Source organism: Callorhinus ursinus, unplaced genomic scaffold (assembly GCF_003265705.2).
Source record: "Callorhinus ursinus isolate GAN/ISIS: 27379988/994484 unplaced genomic scaffold, GSC_fseal_2.0 scaffold23, whole genome shotgun sequence".
Lineage (NCBI taxonomy): Eukaryota > Metazoa > Chordata > Mammalia > Carnivora > Otariidae > Callorhinus > Callorhinus ursinus.
The window spans coordinates 6,949,803-6,969,316 of NW_027397085.1; the positions used below are offsets into that span (position 1 = coordinate 6,949,803).

At 41.3% G+C, this 19,514-nt stretch overlaps 1 protein-coding gene across 13 annotated transcripts in view; it reads left to right on the forward strand.

Annotated features, from left to right (window-relative positions):
* Window positions 1-3,258: 3,258 nt before the first annotated feature.
* Window positions 3,259-19,514, forward strand: part of ZNF366 (zinc finger protein 366) — a 65,140-nt gene continuing 48,884 nt past the window's right edge. For all 13 annotated transcript variants that reach the window (XM_073905359.1, XM_073905354.1, XM_073905363.1 and 10 more), the window contains exon 1: window positions 3,259-3,394. The gene's annotated coding sequence lies outside the window, so the exon portion shown is untranslated. The remainder of the gene's footprint in view (window positions 3,395-19,514) is intronic.

A 19,514-nucleotide genomic window follows, 5' to 3' on the forward strand; every position in this document is an offset into this window, starting at 1 on the left:
CTAGAAACATGAATGAATGAATCACACCTGTGCTCTACAATAGGGGTGAATTTCACAAATACTGGGGTAATGAAACCCAAAACAAAAACTACAATCTGATATCATCTGTTATGTAAATTCAAAACCAGGTAATTCACATCTATATCAGGTATGAGACGTCATGATCATGTGACCCCTGAGGGGAGGTAGTGGCTGGAGTGCCCTAGTTGCGGGGGGGGGTCTTCTGTTTCTGTTACTCAGATGTGTTCATTTTGTGAAAGTTCACTGACATACACTTATTTTTTGTGTACTATTCTGACCATATGTTGTATTTCAGCCCACCCTTCATTTCCTCACCCTCCAAGACTGGGGACAAGTTAGTTCTGGGGTCAATAGATAGCCCCAGAGTTCTGGATAAGCAGAAGCTGGAGAAGTACCAAAGAGAATGCTTCTGAACTGGGAATCCATTTTGCTTAGAGCTCATATTTCTGTCGTGCTGGTCCTGAGTCTTGAGTCACTTCTTTGGCCTCACTGAATCTTACATCTCGGGTTTTCTTCTTGTCCTCTGATTCAGTCATAGGGTCTCCCAGTCCTGTTTATACTAAACAATCTCTACAATATCTAGTGCCATGTGGGGCTTACCTGAGAGGTGAATGGCTGAGCCATATTCCATTTCTACACACGTGTTTCCTCAGTTGTCTGTGGTACACACATCCATTCCCTTCACTTTCAGTCAAAACCCGAAGAAGCCATGAGACAGCGGGGCAGTAAGCTTCACCAGCTTGAGGGACCACAGGGATCTCTCCTGTGAAACCTAATGGGAGGGATTCAGGAATTTCAGCTTCTAGACACATGGTGGGTGATGTTCCAAGCATCACAGGATGACTCCTCATGTGACTGGCAGGGCCGGGAAGGAGGGAGAAGCCTTTCCTGTGAGCCTCACAGGCTGGGTTACAACAAGATACGTGAGTGGAACGGCTTGCCACAGGCAAACGTCGAGAACTCTTTTTCAGAAACGGTGGCAGGCAGATTCAGACCTCCGCTGCTTCACGGTTCTTTGAAAACATGAGAAATGGCCTTCCAGGTTTTCCAGAGGTGCCGTGGCCAGATCCCGACTGGACGCTGGGCCGTTACATCAAAGCCACAAGGCTCAGATGGCACATGGCCCTGGCCAGGCCAGCCTGTCTTTGGGCGGGTCAGCTGGCTTACAGAAAACAACAGGCCTCAACGTGACAGTTCCCACATTCTGCAGACTTAAAAGGGAAATCCTCTGGCCTCTGACTGGGCTCCTGGGGCTCAGCCCTGGCCTTGCCTGAGGCTGCAGGAGGAAGAACAATAAGGAAAGGGGGCCTGTTGCTGTCACCGGCTCTTCAGGTGATCAGAGACATCTTCAGGCCTGCCAGAGTTCTGTAGCCTGAGCTTCCTTGTTCCTCCATGTCCCCTCACTGCCTCTGCTGACTGATACTACAGAAACCTAGCCCAGCCTCTGCCTACCTCTCCCCACTCACCCTCACCTCACCCCCTTCTACTTCCACGTTCTATTGCACATCCCGGCAGAGGGCTTCCTGACCCTCACAGGCACCCAACGTTTGCCCCCAGTACTGCTACTCCTTTAAAAAAAAAAATCCGTACCTATCCTTCTCTGCCCCATTCTCTCCTGCTCTTTTGCTTTCTTAGATTCTCATTGTGATTTCCCTTCCCATTTCTACAAAGGCAGGGTACAGAGGAAGGCCAGCAGGGGGCCAAGGGCCCTATGGCTGACTCAGGAGACAGATGAGTGTTTTGGGTTTTGCCACTGATGTGTGTGACCTCGGGCAAGTGGGACAGACTCTTCTCTCTGGGTGTGAGTTTTCTCATGTGTCCATGGGGTTGGGGGACCCTTGCCAGAAATCCGTATGTTGTGCCAGAAGGGCTGCCATGGGGAATGCAAAGAAGAAGACTCTGTTCCGGCTCTTATAAACCTATTGAGTAACAGTCTCTTCATGTTCTCTTTGATATACACACACATATTCAGTTAGATGGATGGATGGATGGATAGGCAGGTAAGTTAATGGAGGAAGAAAACTGTGGGGGTAAAACAGTAACCTTATTCACCACTGAACCCAATAAAAGTCTTTCAGAGGGACTGAATCAGAATCTTTCCTTCCCTGAATTCATTTTAATTGCTCCTTGTGATCAGGTGTGACTCTCCACCCCATTTTTTCACAACTGAGTGAAATAAGGAAGTACCTTAAAGCTGGTTTTTCTTCTGCTGCCACAAAGGTCCACATAACTGCTGGTTCCTGTTTGTGGTAAAATGGTCTTACCCAGATGAATGAACGGCACAAGATCCACAACACAATCAGGGCACAATTACTCCAAACAGAGCTCATGCTGACCCACTGAACTGCCAAGCACCTCTCACTTGTTAAAGGATATTCCCTCCATGTCTTTCTCCTTCTAGTCAGCCTCCCCTTCCCTTTCCAACAACTAGCTGACTTATCTAAGGCCTATGCTGCTTCACCGTATTTTGTGAAAACAAATGAGAAATCGCCTTTCAGTTTTTCCAGAGGTGACTAAATCCAACATGAGCTAACTATGTCCAACGGCAGTGTTGGCAAGTGGCTTCTTTTTTTTTTCTTTTTTGAAAATATCAGCAAAGATGGAAGCTTGACTTGGTGTTGGCTGCAGAGAGCTCAGGGACCAGTGCATAAATCTGCTTTGTTCCTGGAAGAACTCTAAGGATCTAGAGTCAGGCTACAAAATTGCTGCAACGCTGGTGTTTCAAAGAACCCAAGAAGAGTCAAATGTCCTGGCTGACCAGCACCCTGCCCAGCTTCATATGCTGCAGGTTTGCCTCGGTTAGCACAGCAGACCAACCATTCCTTTGCTCAGAGGCAACATGAAATGATTTGTTTCCTTTTGGCTGTGTCAGTTCGGCAAACCAGATACCAGAGGCTATAAGCTCAGGAGAGCCTGCCTTTCTGGAACACCATTTGTTTGGACAGGACAGGCCAGTAAGGCTTTTCATCTCTTTAAACCTCTTGGGGTGGGGGTGGGGGGAGAGCATATTTGAGGAATTCCTTTTTTCAAAGATTTTTTTTTTTTTGCTCCTTCCAACATTTTGTTTAAGAGAAAATGAGATGTCTATCTTCTGTTTCCTTATTTTTTTTCAGGAAAGCAAAGGGTTGTTGACTTCCTCCCTCTCCCCTCCCTTCCTTCCTTCTTCCCGAAGGTACTCATCTGAGAAAAAGAGAACGAAGTATTGTTCCTGTTCTCTTTCTTAAGTCATTTGAAACATTGTCCCTGCGAGTTCTTTAAGTTCCCTGCAATCTGTACACAAGAGAAGGAGGGAGAGAGAGAGGGAGAGAGACAGAGAGAGCAAGGGATCAGGTAAAGCACTGGGGCTGCTGCAGCCATTCAGACTCAGGAGCTGGTAAGTTACCCATGCAATCATTTCTACTTCCATTTCAATGTCCCTGGGATGGATACTGCCGTCGGCACCTCCAACAGAACATACCTTGCTGTGTATAATCCTAAATCAAAGGGTATGACTGATGGATGGCCCAGGATTTAAGCTTATACTTTTTTTTTTTTTTTAAGAGAATACTGATGCTTTGCAGAGCTATGGCTGGCCGAACTGGAAATAAAATTGCACTGGGGCTAAGGAGGACAGTGTGTTAAATGTGATTTTTGGTACAGAGAGTGTGGCTGGGTTAGCCAGGAGCCACTGGAGTGTGTGATGTGTCTTACTGGAGGATTCAGTCTTCCTCAGTGCTATGTCCTGGGAAACTCAGGAGGGTGTCTGCTAAGAACTGTGGTTTGCTGTAGGGCTTTTGTTACTTGTTGTCTAGATTGAGGGTGGCCTTCTCTTGTTCTTTTCTTTCCATTCAAGACCGCCCCCTCCCCAAAAAGAATGTTAAGTTATAACTGTTATTCTGCATCACTGAGGCTGGAGGAAAAAGAAAAGACTGTCACTTTGAATTGTACTGCATGCTTATGTGTTCCGTTTTCACATGTGGATTGAGTGTAAATTTATCATCCACTGTCAATGGAAGGTGTCATCTGCCACACGAAAGAAGGCAAAGATTTTGGGGCATATAGCTTTAGTTTTGGAAAACAACATGTGGCTAGAATAGGATTAAGATTGATCTCTTCTGAGAGTAGGAGCAAAAAACTAAGCTACAGACGCAATTGAAAAATATTCACCCAGCACCTGATTTTCCAAGCACCAAATAGAACAGAGCAAAGTGGTCAAGCTTATACAGACAGCTAGTTTTTAAAAGTCTAACTTGCTTCATTTAAACTTGTCAGAAAGGATAATTTTACCAAGAACTCATCATGGCAAGCCACAAGGGAGCCAAGAGCACATTGTCAAAAATAGGCCAGCAAGGTCTCTCAGAAAGACTATGTATAATTACTAATATTAGCCATTTAATTCAGAGAGGTGTTGAGTGGGTGAAAGACAAAGATCATGCAGTTTTTAAAAAATATTCATTTCTATAAAACTTAGGGAATGAAGTAACTTAGGAAGTGAAGAGTATAATAAAAACAACCAGTCTCTCATTTATAAATTAATTTGGCCAGACTGAGTATGAACCAATCAAGTAATTAATCTTTACTCAAAACTGAGCCATCATCTTAATAAGCCTGAGAAAGTATGCTGCCACTAGGCTGCAATGTACATTTTGTTCCATTAGTCAGATTTCTTTTTTCCTTTCCTTTTTTCAAGAGGCTTTCCTTATGAGCACTGTAAAATGAGCAATGTAAGAAAGGCGAGATTAGCGTTTGCCTGCTTGAGGATGCAAAATTATTCTAATAACACTTGAAACGGGCTTCCAGCCACCCCATTTCATAGATCTTCAGGTGAAAAGGTATCCAGGACTGACTGACTTGGGCATTTTGCATCTTTTATCAGCAAATGTGACCCCAGTGGAAAACTCTGGGTTGCGATCTTGACTTGCTTCTTTCGGTTTCATTTTTTCTTGACAACATATTTAATTTTGTGCTTAATTAAAACAACATCATAGAATGCTCTGTAGTTTGGGTTATTGAATAAAAGCATCAGATGCAATACAGTATGACAAAAAATGATAGCAGAGTCACAGTGTCTAAAGACAAGTAAGGCAAAAGGTGGGTATGATGTCAATGGTGCAGAAAACAGCCACACTTTTAACATGCGTCTTCACTGTGGCCCAAGATTAAGCTCAGGATATGTTCTCTTCTTTAGAAGAAAAAAATACACGTTATTTCCATTTAAGTTGTTAAGCCATTGCAATGAGAATATTTGTTTGATTCTGGGGGGAAATATTCAGCGACCTAAAGAAAAAAGCCACTGACTCATTTAGTGTATTTGCTACCAATCTGTCTCCACACAACTCCAAGGAGTTGGCATTTGTGGAAACTTCCACCGTGTGATTCTTCTTTGGGGTCATCAGAGGCTCTTTTGTGATATCATCAGGGGAACTCCAGCTTGGAATGATTCAGAATTTGATGCAAAGAAGATTTTGTTAATTAATTTGGGTCAACACTGTGCATCTAATTACAAATTTGTCGAATGAATGTCAAATTATGTTAGGATGTGTCCTGTAGGTCTTTGTGCTGCGATGTGAATCAAATTAGAGCATCAAAGGCAGAGCATCAAAAGCACAGACTTTGTTGTCCTACAAACGTGGGTTTGAATTCCAGCTTTGTCACTTGCTGACTATGGGGCTTAGGCCAGGTTGTTCACCCCCAAGCCTCAGTTTCCTCAAGTGTAAACCTGCATCCATGTAATAGCCTTGTGAGGATTGAATAAGATTATGTACGTAATGCAATTAAGTGTGGCGACTATGGACAATGCATGGCAAGCAGCAGGAGTCAATGTCAGTTGTAATCTTTTAAGTCGTATATTATTTAAGGGTACTGTATTTTTTAAACGTATTTTAAGATGTACTTCAAGAGAATACATCTTCCATAATTTGTGTCATTATCTTTGGTCAATACTGTGCCAAGGGTCCATCAGAACAAAATGATTCCTCTCGGCTTTAGAGGTGGACACACATTTAGTAAAGGTATCCTGGACCCCAAATTCTTATAAAATAAAGGAAGGCAGAGCTGAATGTTTTGATGTTCCTCGCTGCTCATGGCAGAAACACCAGATTTAGCCTCACTAAAATGCCAGCTCTGTTTAACAGAGCTCAATGCAGGGGAAAGGTTGCCTTGGAAGAAAAGTTTTCAGCTTAGATGAGTGTTCAAAGAGCCTGCAATTACACTGTAGACGTCCCATTCTCCCTTTCACCTACTCCCCCAAACTGTTGAGCTCTGTGTCGTTGGTGACCTTTTCCCTGGCCATGGAGGGCTGGAGACACAATTTTTGGAGACCATCGTGGCAGTTCCGTGACTCAGCCACAGAGAAAGGACTTGAAATGACATGTTGTCTTCCTACTGAGGGCGGCACACTTGGTGATCTATTTCCCTAAACATTTTTGTAAAGAGCCATTTAACCTCACATGGATATTAAGAACACCATTATCACCATAGTGTGTGTGTGTGTGTGTCTGTGTGTGTGGCTGGAGGTGCGTGGGTGGGGGGTGTGGTTCATCCAACTGCTATTTTTCTCTCACTCTAAACTTTAAAACATACATACTGATTAATTTGTCAAGTAATAATGATACTTTAGCTTAGGTCTTGGTTAAACTTCCCTCTCTACTTTCCTGAAGAAAATGTACAACCACAACAACGACCAGAAATCTGTCACTAATAATGCGAAACTTTGAGGTTCTTTGTTGTAATAAGAGTTTCTGATACAATAAAGATTTGTTTGAACAACTTCATCTTTGGAGAGCAAACTGAAGTTGGGTTGTTCTACACTAATGTGCAAAAGGTGTCTTCTAATGTGGCTTAGTGCAGTAGAACAAAGAGCAGATTAGGAGTCACAACACTTTGGTTCTGTTCTTTTCTGACCTCCACCATTCCCTATACGTGTGACCTGGAAGGTTTCTTTACTTTCTTGGACCTCAGTTTTCTTATCTACAAAATGATGGAGTCAGACCAAATCGGTAATTCTCAGGGTGGTCTGTGTGTGTTCACTGTGTATCAGAATTCACCTGGGGGCTTGTTTATACTCTTCTCTCCTGCCCACTGCACTGGATGATCTATGAGATTCTGATACTGACATCCTATGATTCTCTAAACAAATGGTAAGTGTCTTGTTCTGTTTCGTCAGGATTGCATTGACATTAAATAAAAATGTATGTGTTAAAAACCATGCTTTTAAGTGGAATTCCTATTCAGCATTGGACATCCTCTCTAGAAATTAGTAAATTTATCAATTGGTGTTCTAGAAGCTGTTAGTATTATAAAGTGAGAAATATGCTAGCTGGTCAAACAATCTGGTGAGACTAATCAATGTTCTATAACCATACATAAATCATAAAAAGAGCAGTTACTTAGGTGTATAAATATTGTAATGCTGCATGCATAGCACTTTTTGATTTATGCATTTCTGTATTATTTTCATCTTATAATGAGCATGCACTGTTTATTTGGTCAAGAAAAATAGATACTAAATTTTTCTATGCAAGTTTTAAAAATTATTGCTAGATTCAATCTCATAAGCTTTTTGTTTTGTTTTTACACTCTTACAGTGTGTGCTTGCTGAAGCCTATTTTAGACAACAGATCCTTCTCTCTAAGTTAATGGTGACATGGAAAGGCAAAAGAATGATTATGGTGTTTGAAAAACCAGCACTCACAAGCCATGTTAAATCTGCTTTAATTATAAGAAAAATCTGCAACTTAAAGAAAATGTTGTTCTGATTTTCCTGATTTTGTTTCTACCTAAATCACCCAATTTTTTCCCCATATGCTTATACCTAATTAAGTTGAGCAGCAATGGACGCAGGTCTCCATCTGCTAGGAACAGAAAGACAACAAGTATTTCGATGGGTACTCTTAGAAACAGCTAGCCTAATAATGGTTGCTCGCTTTTGACCATTCAAATACCAAATAATTTTAGATAAAAACAAAGACATTTAGATAAAAGAATAAGAACATGTCTTCATCAGGAGATATGTGTAATATAGGAGTTCACCAGAAAATAGGCACCATGAGGACAGGGACCCCATTTGTTCACTGCTTATGTGCCCAGGGCCTAGAATAGCTCATGGCATATAACAGATGCATGATAAATATTTGTTGAATAGGTAACTTAACACATAAAAGGGCTGTGGAGTGAAATATGCTATCTTTATATAAAGCCAAATGCAGAAGTTAGTCAAACTTTTTTAGGGTCTAGACAATGACAAACTACCAGCTTCACATATTTATTCCCTGCCTGAATTGATGGCAATTATGGCTTATTCCACCATTATGTGCATGGGGCTGCTACATTTATGTATATTAATGTGTCATCTTGGCAAGGACCCCACCTACTCTCTCGTGGGAGATAAACATTTATCAGATCCTCAGAGAAGACTATTGGTTGCATTTTATTTTCCATTTGTTTTCTGGGCAGATGATGGGTTAGCAAATTGTTTTTGGAGAAAGAGAGACAGAGAGAGGCCATTTGTTTTTCCTTGGCTAAAAGAGCTGTGAGCCAGAATTCAGCCTTGTAGGAAATGCTCAGTGCTCTCTTTTTTTTATAGGCAGGGTTGTAAATCCAAGTAAAGGGATGCCACTCGGGCTGAGTTTACACAAACATGAAGGGGTGAATTCAGGGAGGAAAATGTGATATCCTTGTGGTGCACAACACCCTTTCCTTTATGTAAGTAGGCAGTAAAGACAATCAAATGAACAAATACTGGTTTGAGGCAGTCCTGCACTTATTTGGCCTATTTAAAGTGGTAAATAATAACAACAAGGGGTTTTGCCCATGGGGTCCAAGGTTTCTGTAATTTGCAGTAGAAACTGGAAAAGCTCTTTCTGTTCACATTGATAAAGCCAAGCACCAGAGCACACAAAGGCAATTTTAACCCATTCTCCTATTTTCCTATAACATGTTATGGCCTCACGTGGACCTCATTCTATGATGGCCACTGATATTAAATGGGAGAATGAGCCCCACAACAGTACCACCACCACCAATGGCAACATTTATGGGAGTCATTTCCAAGTCTGGGGCCTGCTAAGAATTGTATATACATCATTTCACCTAACCTTCCCATTCTAAGAAGTAAGTGCTTTCTTGCTCTCATTTCTGAAATGAAGAAAGACAACCACCTTGTTTAACAGATAAACTAGAGAAAGTAAGTGATTTACTTAAGTCACTAAATTGATGTTGCGTGTTGGGTTTCTCATTAAGGAGAACATGTTACCTGCAGCTAATAATATTTTTAAAAAACTAAGTATCCCTTAAGGTAGTGCTCCTCAAATGTAGTCCAAGAATCAACAGCATGGCATCACCTAGGAGTCTGTTAGAAAAGCACAACCTCCAGCTCTATCCCAGACCTCCTGATTCAGAATCAGTATCTTAACATGATCTCCACGTGATTAAGGTACACATTCAAGTTTGAGCAGCACTGTGTTAGGGTTTTGACCGGTTGTATACAGAGTGATTTCAGAATATAGGTCCCTGTTCAAAAGAGTTACAGAGCCATTGGTTAACTTTGACCTTATCCAAGACAACAGAACTACCTCTTGGAGAGTGGTTACAGTGGTTTTTGGACAAGTCTTGACTCTATTCAGCTCTGAGCAACATTAGGCATGATTTTTATGGTCTCACCAAGCAGGTCAACTCCACACCAAGGGACCCTGATAATAACAGAGAGGAAAGGTCTGGGGTATTGTTTTTCAAGTGTGTTCTGAGCACCAAACATCAGAATTACCCAGGGCAGATTTCTAGGCCTTCTCCAGATCTAATGAAGCTGGGGAGGGGGCCAAGTGTCTGCCTATTCCATAAGCTACTAGCTCAGGGTAAGGAAGTCCCAGCAGGGTGGTGACAAGTATTTGGGTGACATCAGTCCCAAAAGACATTCAGCTTTTCAGCAGCTTGAAAAAAAAATTTTAAGCAACCATACCAAAGAGAGTAAGCTCAGAGTCCTTCCAGGAAGAAGAGGCACTCTACCAGCTTCTTCCATTGACTGCTGGAGGATGGGAACAAGAAACCCTGTTACCTGCCTTGAGTCTGCCTCAGGGAAAAGGATGGGGGCCTCCGGGGTCTCCAACATCCCTGCCAAGGAGCAGATGCCAACACACACACCTCACTCTTCCCAGTTAGAAAACTTCATGGAAAGAATCCTTAAAGTTTCCTTTTCATTGGGACTCACCGTTCTGTCTTGGAACAGAAATCAAGAGGGGGTATTGTTGGAGGGGTGGGGAAAGGAAGCAGGGCCGGAAGAGAGTGAGGGAGAGGACCGGAATAGCCTCTGGTTTGCTTCATCCAGGCCTCGGCCTGGATGGAGATGGTGGCTTCTCCCCCTTAATCAAGGCCCTCTGGGCTTCTTCCACAGGAAGTGCAGGGAGACGGAGAACTGCACGTTTTCAGCTCTGTTTTATGGAACACCCACTGTAGTACACCACCACTTTGTTTCTTGCTGTTTTTCTAATTCAGGCAGTTTTCTTCCCCATAGCACAGTGGATCCTCCCTCCCCCAGCCACCACCCTACAGGACTTTTTCAGTCAAGAAAGGAAGATAAAGAGAGATCTTCCAGCATTATCCTAAAAATATTTACATATATATACTGAACAATTTAAGGTGCTGAGAATTGTACTTAATCCATCAAGATGGGGTTCCTGATATACTAGACCTTGAATTTTTAGGGTGAGGAACATTCAAAAAGTTCCACACAGTTACTCACAGGTGTGTGCAGAATCTCTCCTCCTACCAGGTTTTTTTTTAAAGAGGTGAGTGAGGAGGGACTATTCCGAGCACCATCTTTCTTGACACTCAGGAGACATCAGGTAATGCAGCAAGCCAGTCAGTGGTTCCTCCAACTTTGTCCACGGTGCTCCTGCCACCCAGCCCCATCTCAGCACAATGACCCATCTCTGGCTCTGTCTAGGTCCTCGGGGGTAGAGTTCTTTTCTCCTGACTGCAGCCTGGGCCCCAGGTCTGAGCGGGCATGCTGGAGAGAAGGAGTGGAGAGCCCAGTTTGGGGACAAGAAGATACAGCCCAGTACTACATCATTTTGAAGAAGGCAATTCTATGCAGAGTGTCTTCACAACCTCTAAGGGCTCAGACCGCCACGTACTCTTTACAATGGCTTACACTGGCTCCTTTGTGCTCCTTCTAACCCTCCTAGGAGAGAAATACTGGCATCACATATTCATCCATGAAGCTGGGAAGGACCTTGAACCATGAGCAAATCCCACCCCAGAATGATTAGGACATGAAGTGACAGCCTTATTTGTTTTTCAACCACTATGGATTTTGGGGAGTGGAGGATTTGGTTTATTTAATAAAGTGCTATTTCTTCTGTTTATGGCACATGAGCCTTACACACATGTGAATAAACATACACATACACACAGAGAGACACAGCTTATCCAAAGTCATTTGTTGTTCTAGAAGGAAACCACAGATTAGCACCAACTTATTTATTTGACTCAAAAAATGTAGTTATTTGATTATTAACCACCTATGCTTCCAAACAGACTTACTATCCTAATCATATTTTCCTTAGGGATGTTAAAAAGAGTTTGAATTTTGTTAGCTAGTAACAGCAGGATAGAAGGTGAGAAAGGACTTAAGTGTTACTGCAAGCAATTCATAAAGGCTTTCATTCACTGTCATTTTGAAAATATACGTAACACAGGACAGAAGGAGTCAGAGAATAGAGAGTTGAGCATGCTTATTAACACGTGAATAGGCGGCAGATCAGTAAACCCGAATGCATATGGAAATTTAGTATATGACAAAAACAGCATTGCATTATCAGAGGGGAATGCTGGATCATGTAATTAATGATGTTAGGGACACTCAGTAGCTATTTGGGGGGGAAATTTACATCCCTACTTTATCTCTTAAATTAAAATAAATTCCAAATAGATAAAAAATTGAAAAGATTAAAAATAAGAACATCAACATCAAAAATAAGAAAAAAATGAGAGATTCATCTTTTGAATCTCAGAGTAGGGAAAATCTTTTTGGTTTTACCAAGAAGTCTTAACATTTATTATACATTTTATCACTTAAAGGGCTTCTACAAGGCCAAAACTCAATTAACAAAGTCAAAAGACAAACACAAAACTGGGGGAAACATATAATGTGTATCACAAGGAACTTAATATCACAAGAAATGGGCAAATGACATGAACTACTACATTTCACATAAAATGAAATATAGTTGGCTCTAAAATTTATAAATAAAAGATACTTATCCTACTTCATAATAAGAAAATATAAATTAAAACTATGAGACACTATTTTTTACCTACTCGATGAAACAAAAGATGAAACATTTGTTAGCATATTTGTTTCTGGGGATCTGGAGAGTACTGTCATGCATCTGGTACAATAGTGGACTAGCAAAACTTACTGTAGGGAGCAATTTGTTAATGTCTATCAAAACGTAAAACTGACTTCTCTTGGAATTAATCCTACAATATACTTATAAGATGCAAAAAGACATTCCCACAATGCAATATATTTGCCCAGCATTATTTGAAATAGGAAGAAAAGATTGTAAGTAGTATAATTGCCCATTAATAAGGGATTGATTAAGTTAAGCACAGTACTGCTATAGAATAGAGTATTATGGCACCCTAGAAAAGAATGAATAGAATAAAGACCAGGACTGGACTCTAGGTATATGGTCAACTGTGACAAAGGTGTAAAGGTAATGCAACGAGGGAAAGATAATCTTTGAAACAAATGTCACTGGAGCAACTGAATATCTATATGCAAAAGAAAATCTGACCTTAGGCTCTTACTTCACATGATACACATATATTAACTTAGAGTAGATCAAAGACTTAAATGTAAGAGTTAAAATTATAAAAAAATTTTTTAAAAATGTAGGAGAAAATCTTTGTAACCATGGTTAGTCAATGATATCTTAGTCATGACACAAGATGCACAAACAATACATGAAAAAATTGATAAATTGGACTTTGTCAAAATTAAAAACTTTTGCTGTTCAAAAAAAGGACACTGTTAGTAAAATAAAAAGACAAGCCATAAACTAGGAGAAAAATATTTGCAAAACAGAGCTGATAAAGCACTTGTTTCCAGAATATATAAAGAACTATTAACAACTCAAGAATAGGACAATTAAAAGCTGGGCACAATTTTTGAATAGATACTTAACCACAGAAGATATACAAATGGCAAATAAGCACATGAAAAGATATGTAATATCAGTAAATAAAGTGCAAATTAAAACCATGCATGATGAGATATAACTACACACCCAGTAAAATGTCCCAAACCAAAAAGACTGAAAATACCAAATGTTCTCAAGGATGTGCAGAAACTAGAAGAACTCTAATACACTGCTGGTGGGAATGTGACAGGGTACTGGCACTTTGGGAAACAGTTTGGCAGCTTCTTAAATAGTTAAATACATACTTACCATGCAACCCAGCAATTCTACTTCTGGGTAACCACCCGCTAATAATGAAATCAAATGTCCATATAAAAGACTCGTACACAAATGTTCACAGCATCCTTATTCATAATTGTCCCAAAGTGGAAACGATTCAAAGGTCAATCAACTGGTAGAGAAACAAAAGGTGGTAGATCTGTGCAATGGGGTACCACCCAGGCATGAAAAGGGACTACTGTTCTATGCAATAATGTGGTGAATCTTAAAAACATCTTGCTAAGGAAAAGAAGCCAGACACGATAGTATTTAAGGGCCAGAGGTATAACAAATATTGAATGATTTCATTTATTTGAAATTTTGAAAACCAAAAAATCTAGAGAGAGGAAAAGTAGCTGGGTGGCTGCCTGGGGTTAGAAGTAGAAGCTGGAAGTGACTGCAAATGAGCAAAATGGAACTTTCTGGGAGTAATGAAATTATTCCAAAAGTGGGGTTTGGTGATGATTATACAACTATATAAATTTTCTAAAACACATCACATTGACACTTAGAAATGTATGAATTTTATATTATGTAAGTTATATCTCAATAAAGCTGTCAAATTTGTGAAAGAAAAAAAGTGAGGAAGTTCTATACGTTGTAATGATGGAGCAACCTCCAACCTGTATGGTTTAAGGGAAGAAAAGCAAGATTCTGCCAGTGTACATAATGCTACCACTTTTGTGTAAAAAAACAAAACAAAACAAAAGTATATTTTTTGGTATGCAGAGAGTTTCTCTAAAAGGATACAAGAATTTGCCTTTGGGAACAAAAGAGATGAACATAGGGGAAGGGAAGGAAAAATAAAATAAGAGGAAAACAGAGAGGGAGGCAAACCATAAGAAGCCCTTAACTCTAGGAAACAAACTGAGGGTTGCTGGAGGGGAGGAGGGGAGGGGGGGTAGGGGGATGGGGTAACTGGGTGATGGACATTAAGGAGGGCACTTGAAGGAATGAGCACTGGGTGTTATAGGCAACTGATCAGTCACTGACCTCTACCTCTGAAACTAAAAGTACAGTATATCTTAATTAAATTTAAATAAATAAATAAATTTAAATTAAAAAAAGAAAAGAATTTGCCTTTGCGCAGGCGAGTGGGGTGGCTGGGGTAGGGGAAGGGGCATAAAGGAAACATTTTCACTGAATATCCTTTTGTACTCAATAAAAACAGATGAGAGGAGAGAGGGAGAGAGAAAGGGGCATTCTGAGTCCCACACCAGCTCTGTGACTGTGGGCAACTGTCTGAGCCTCTTTTCCTCATCTGTAAAATGAAGGCGTTGGACCACTTGCTCTCTAAGGATGCCTCTGACTTCAAGTTCCATACTCTGAGAATTTCTTTAAGGATGATCATCTCACATCTGTCTACCTTCCCGTTGTCTTTCCCCTGCCAGCCCGTCACGGACTGCCACATAGAAAGCCACAACCCAAGGTTTTGTTCTTTCTCACTCAGGTGCATCTCAGTGTATCAGGTCCCCATCGTCTCAGCAACATGTAAAATATGGTTGTCAACTAGGGTGACAAGGCATTCCAGAGTGACAAGACAATACAGAGGAGTGCTCACAACTCATCTGTCCTAGGGGCAGCTGGTTGAAATCAAGTCCCAGCCCTCCTGTTGGCCAGAAGTGTGATAATAAACACATGGGTAGTTCTAATTTCTTCATCTGCATGATAGATATAAAACAGCATCCCTCTTCTTAAGGTTTACTGTGGGGATTACAAGTGATAATTCATGTAATTGCTTAGTACAGTGCCTGCCTCATAGTAATATTCAATAAATGTTAGCCCTTGTAATTATTAATCTGAACTCCACTGCTCATGGGACCCACTTTCCTGGAAGTGGAGGGAAGAGAGGCAGCTAGGTTATCAAGCTGTGTACTCACTAATGTCAGGAACTGGGAGTTTAGGGGTGACAGAATGGCTTGTTTTCTTAATCCCAGGACCCAAATGGAGATATTGGAGTCATTTCTGCTGCCCCCACGCCAATATCACTGAGGGAAACTTCTAAGATTTCATCCCTGGAGTTGATTATAACCTGAACATGTGATGAATGCAAGCTGCAAAATTGTGAGACTGTGACATCAGGCTGGGGGTCAAGCCTGTTAAGTTAAAGAGCAAGTTTCAAAATGCATGATAAAAGTGCCTTAAATTACATTTGGATCAAAATATCATCAAATATTAATATCAGGGCCATTGTATAACCTCCTCACTATGGTAGCTACTCAATAAATGTGAGTTGCAGCTTTCCAAGCAAATCAAACCAAACCTCTTCCATCACCACAATGTGCACAGGCTCATGGTCCCCAACTTCAGTCTCAGCACCGCACAGCAAGAGAGGTATCTAAACCCGGACAACCTGGGGTCCCTGTAACTTCAAGTGTCTCAGCCACAGATAGCAGCCCTACCCTAACAACAACAAATTGATAACTTTCAAGTGATTTAAATTTCCCGTTTGTAAGGTGATAGGGAACCCCTTTTGCATACACTCCCTGCCTTATACATTATCACGTCACATTCTAGAACTAGGTTCCAGAAGGCATAGTTTACTTTAGTGGGTTGCCCAGCTCACTAAATCTCTCATGTGTTTCTGTTCTGCCTAACTACATCGGAACTATATTTGTTAGGGACTGTGTTTTTAAGGATTTTTGTCCCCTCAAGAACAAGGCCCTCCAAATTCCTGCTGGCCTCACATTAATTCTCTCTGAGATCCTACGAAAAGCTCTTATTATCCCCACTTTAGAGATGAGAAAACTGAGGCTCAGGGAAGAGAAACAAGTGGCTGAAGGGATACAGCTCTGTGGATCTCTGGGGGTCGGGGGACTCAGTTTAAGGAGGCAAGGAATCTGTATTTCGATATCAAGCGCTTAATAGTTTGCATGCAGACTAAACAATGTTCTGAATGTACATGTACCTCTGCTTTTCAAATCTAATTATATCAGGGTAATTAATAAAAGATAAATTAATCTGAGGAGGTTACTGAATTCAAAGAGCGTTAGGTTATTTCATATTTTTTCTAACATACTGGGGATTTGGAAAATGGGTTTATTTTTATAATTTGCAATGGGAGTCCTCATGCTGAGAAGCCTGGGAATCACTGCAGGAGACCAAAACTGGGAGGTACTTGGAATAACCTAGGTCTTTGGTGGCAATGAGTTTTCCATTCTTAAACTGCTACCTAGAATCAGTTTCTATATTTGATAGAAGTCTAGAAATTGTCTGGATGTAGGCGTCATTACTATTTAATTTCTTCATCTAACAACGGTCTTCAAAAAAAAAAAAGTCCTGGTTCCTTTCCTTTTTATCTGTGTGACCTTGGGCAATTTGTTTAACTTATTCATGTCCTAGTTTCCTCATTGGTAAGATGGGGAAAAGAACAGTACCTACCTCACACAATGCTGGGGCCGTTCACATTAGCTAACTCATGTGATGTCTTTCACACATTCTTGACACACAGCAAAATACTCAGCAAATATTATGGTTGTGTTAGGCACCACTTGCCACTGTTTTTTGACACATAGTTGGGACTTGATAGACATTTTTGGAATGAACAATGAGTAACTGAAAATGTGAAATTGGAAGAGAGGGCAGTTCTAGATATGTGATTCATCTACATTTCCTTCATCCCAGGACAGCTGTTTTTGTGCAAGTGCTCTGTTGAGGAGTTTTTGCTTCAGTGAGCTCAAACTAGCGAGATGATGATGCCTTATCTAGCCTGGTCCCTCAGACTTTACAAGTCTCTCAACTTAAGTGTTAGACGCATCAAGACACATGTGGAAGGGATCAGGCAGAACGAGCTGGGCTTAGAACCGAAGTACAGGCTATATTCCTCTTTAAAAACTGTAAGAGGAAATAAGACCAGTAGACCTTCTAGACAGGAGAGAAGCAATGCTTTCTTACCACAAACCAAAATGCTGAGGACCACAGTTATAAGAGGGTCAAAGGAAGTTAGAATGAACTTTCATAGCAGGCTCAATGCTTATCTAGCTTAAAATTTCACTTCCAGATTATCCCCTGGATAGTTATTTGGCTTTATTACATAAATAATCTTTGAGCCTAACAGAAAGAGGGTTTTATTTTTGCAAAGTGAAATGTTGAAGGTAGGGGTAAAGCACCTGTTAGGTGTTTGCAAAGTGAAGTGTTGAAGGTAGGGGTAAAGCACCTGTTGCTAGACTTTAAAAGATGGGCTGCCCTGAGTTTCAGTGCTGGCTGACATAGCTTTCTTTTTTTTTTTTTTTTAAGAGGGGGTGGGGAGAGGCAGAGGGATTAGGCAGGCTCCAGGCCCAGCATGGAGTCCACAGTGGGGCAGAATCTCACAACCCTGAGATCACAACCTGAGCCAAAACCAAGAGTTGGTTGCTTAACTGACTGCGCCACCCAGGCATCCCTGACATAGTGTTTTTTAACATAAGTCTGAGGCAGATGGGCCACTGAAGAGAATTACTTATTTGTCTAATTATTTTTCTAGCTCCCAGCCCTCACCTTGTCTTAGGTCTTCTTCCTTCCTCTTTACAACTATGAGAATATCTTCTTACCAGCATTGTTAGGAAGCCCAAATACAGGTAAAAGGGTGGCTACTATTTATGGAGTGCCTTTTTTAAAGATCAAGTGGTTTATATTTCTTATTTTGTGAAATTTCCTAATAACCCTGTGACGTGGGTTATTTTTTTTAATCACCATTTTCCAACTGAGGAAACTGGGACTCAGCGATTAAGTACCTTGTCACAGACGATAAGTAGAAGACCTAGAATCAAGCCCTGGGCTTCCTGACTTCCAAGTTTATGCTCCTTGTCATATATCGCTCAGCCTCTCTGTGACAGAACATACTTGAACATTCTTAGTACTTTACCTGGCCATACTGGGTGCTCAGTAAGTGTTTCCCTTTCTTCTATCACCTTTTGTCTTCCTTGGGGAAATATGTAGACAGCAAGTGCCATCTCAGGGAGAGGAAGGGCATCTCAGTGTGGACTTCCCTCTCACTCCTTCTACCCTCACTGGGGTCCCTTATGCACCTTTGCGTGCTTGGTTCTGTCACCTTCAGCAACTACCATTACTCAAGTTCAATAGTTCTCAGCTGGAGGTAGTCCAGTCCCCCCACTGAGACATTTGAAAACAGGGAGGATACCTTTTGGTTATCAGAATGAGTAGGGGGCACCCTTGGCATCTAGTGTTGGGATGGGCCGGGATGGTAAAGTTCTGCCATGAACCCGTGCAAAATAGCAATGATGTCTATTCCCTTTGAGAAGGTCAGGGCCATGACTGTCTTCTTGCTACCATCCCTCCATGCCTGGCATAGTACCTGTCCCCCCGTAGATGCTTAATACAAATCTTTGTTCTCCTTTGCTACCCTTCCCATTTTCTGTATCTCTCTTCTCCCACTGGAGGTTCTGAAAGAGAGTTGTACAGCTTGCCTCTAATTCTAATTTCTGGAGGCCTTATATAGCTCTGTCTCATCTATATTCCAGTCCTCTTTCCTTCCCCTCTTTTCAAAATGTTCAGCAATTTGGAGGCCCACATCCCTTATGAATGCCTTCTAACTTGATCAGTGATGATTTACTCTTTTAGTAAAGCTCAGAGACATGGCTTTCTAGAGTAATTTTAGGTAGAAACTTTTTTCTTTTAAAGTGGATTTAAATACCCTAAAAAGGTATGAGGTCGATGGCCTCAGTGAATGGATTGTGATGTGATTAACTCTAAGTGATCTGGTTTTGGCCCAGACAGCAGCAGTGGCCCTGGCTGGCTTCCCCTCTCAGACCCATGAAGCTACAGTCTGGATTGGGTGGAGGAAGGGAGTGGCCCCTTAAGAAACCAAGAAGGAAAACGCTAAAAGCTTGAGGTCTGACCAGTTTCATCATTCTCGCTGACATGTCAGGAAAGCTGGTACCGTGTAAATCAAGGACTACTTCACTCCAGGACAGATAACCTGGTAAAGAGTAGTCAAAACCGGAATCCCAGGAGATGTCTGTGCCCTGATTCCAGCTCCAGAATGGTAGCATGACGCGGCAGGGTGGCGCATATCTATGGTTGGATATTTTCAGAGTTCATTGTTTTTATTTTCTC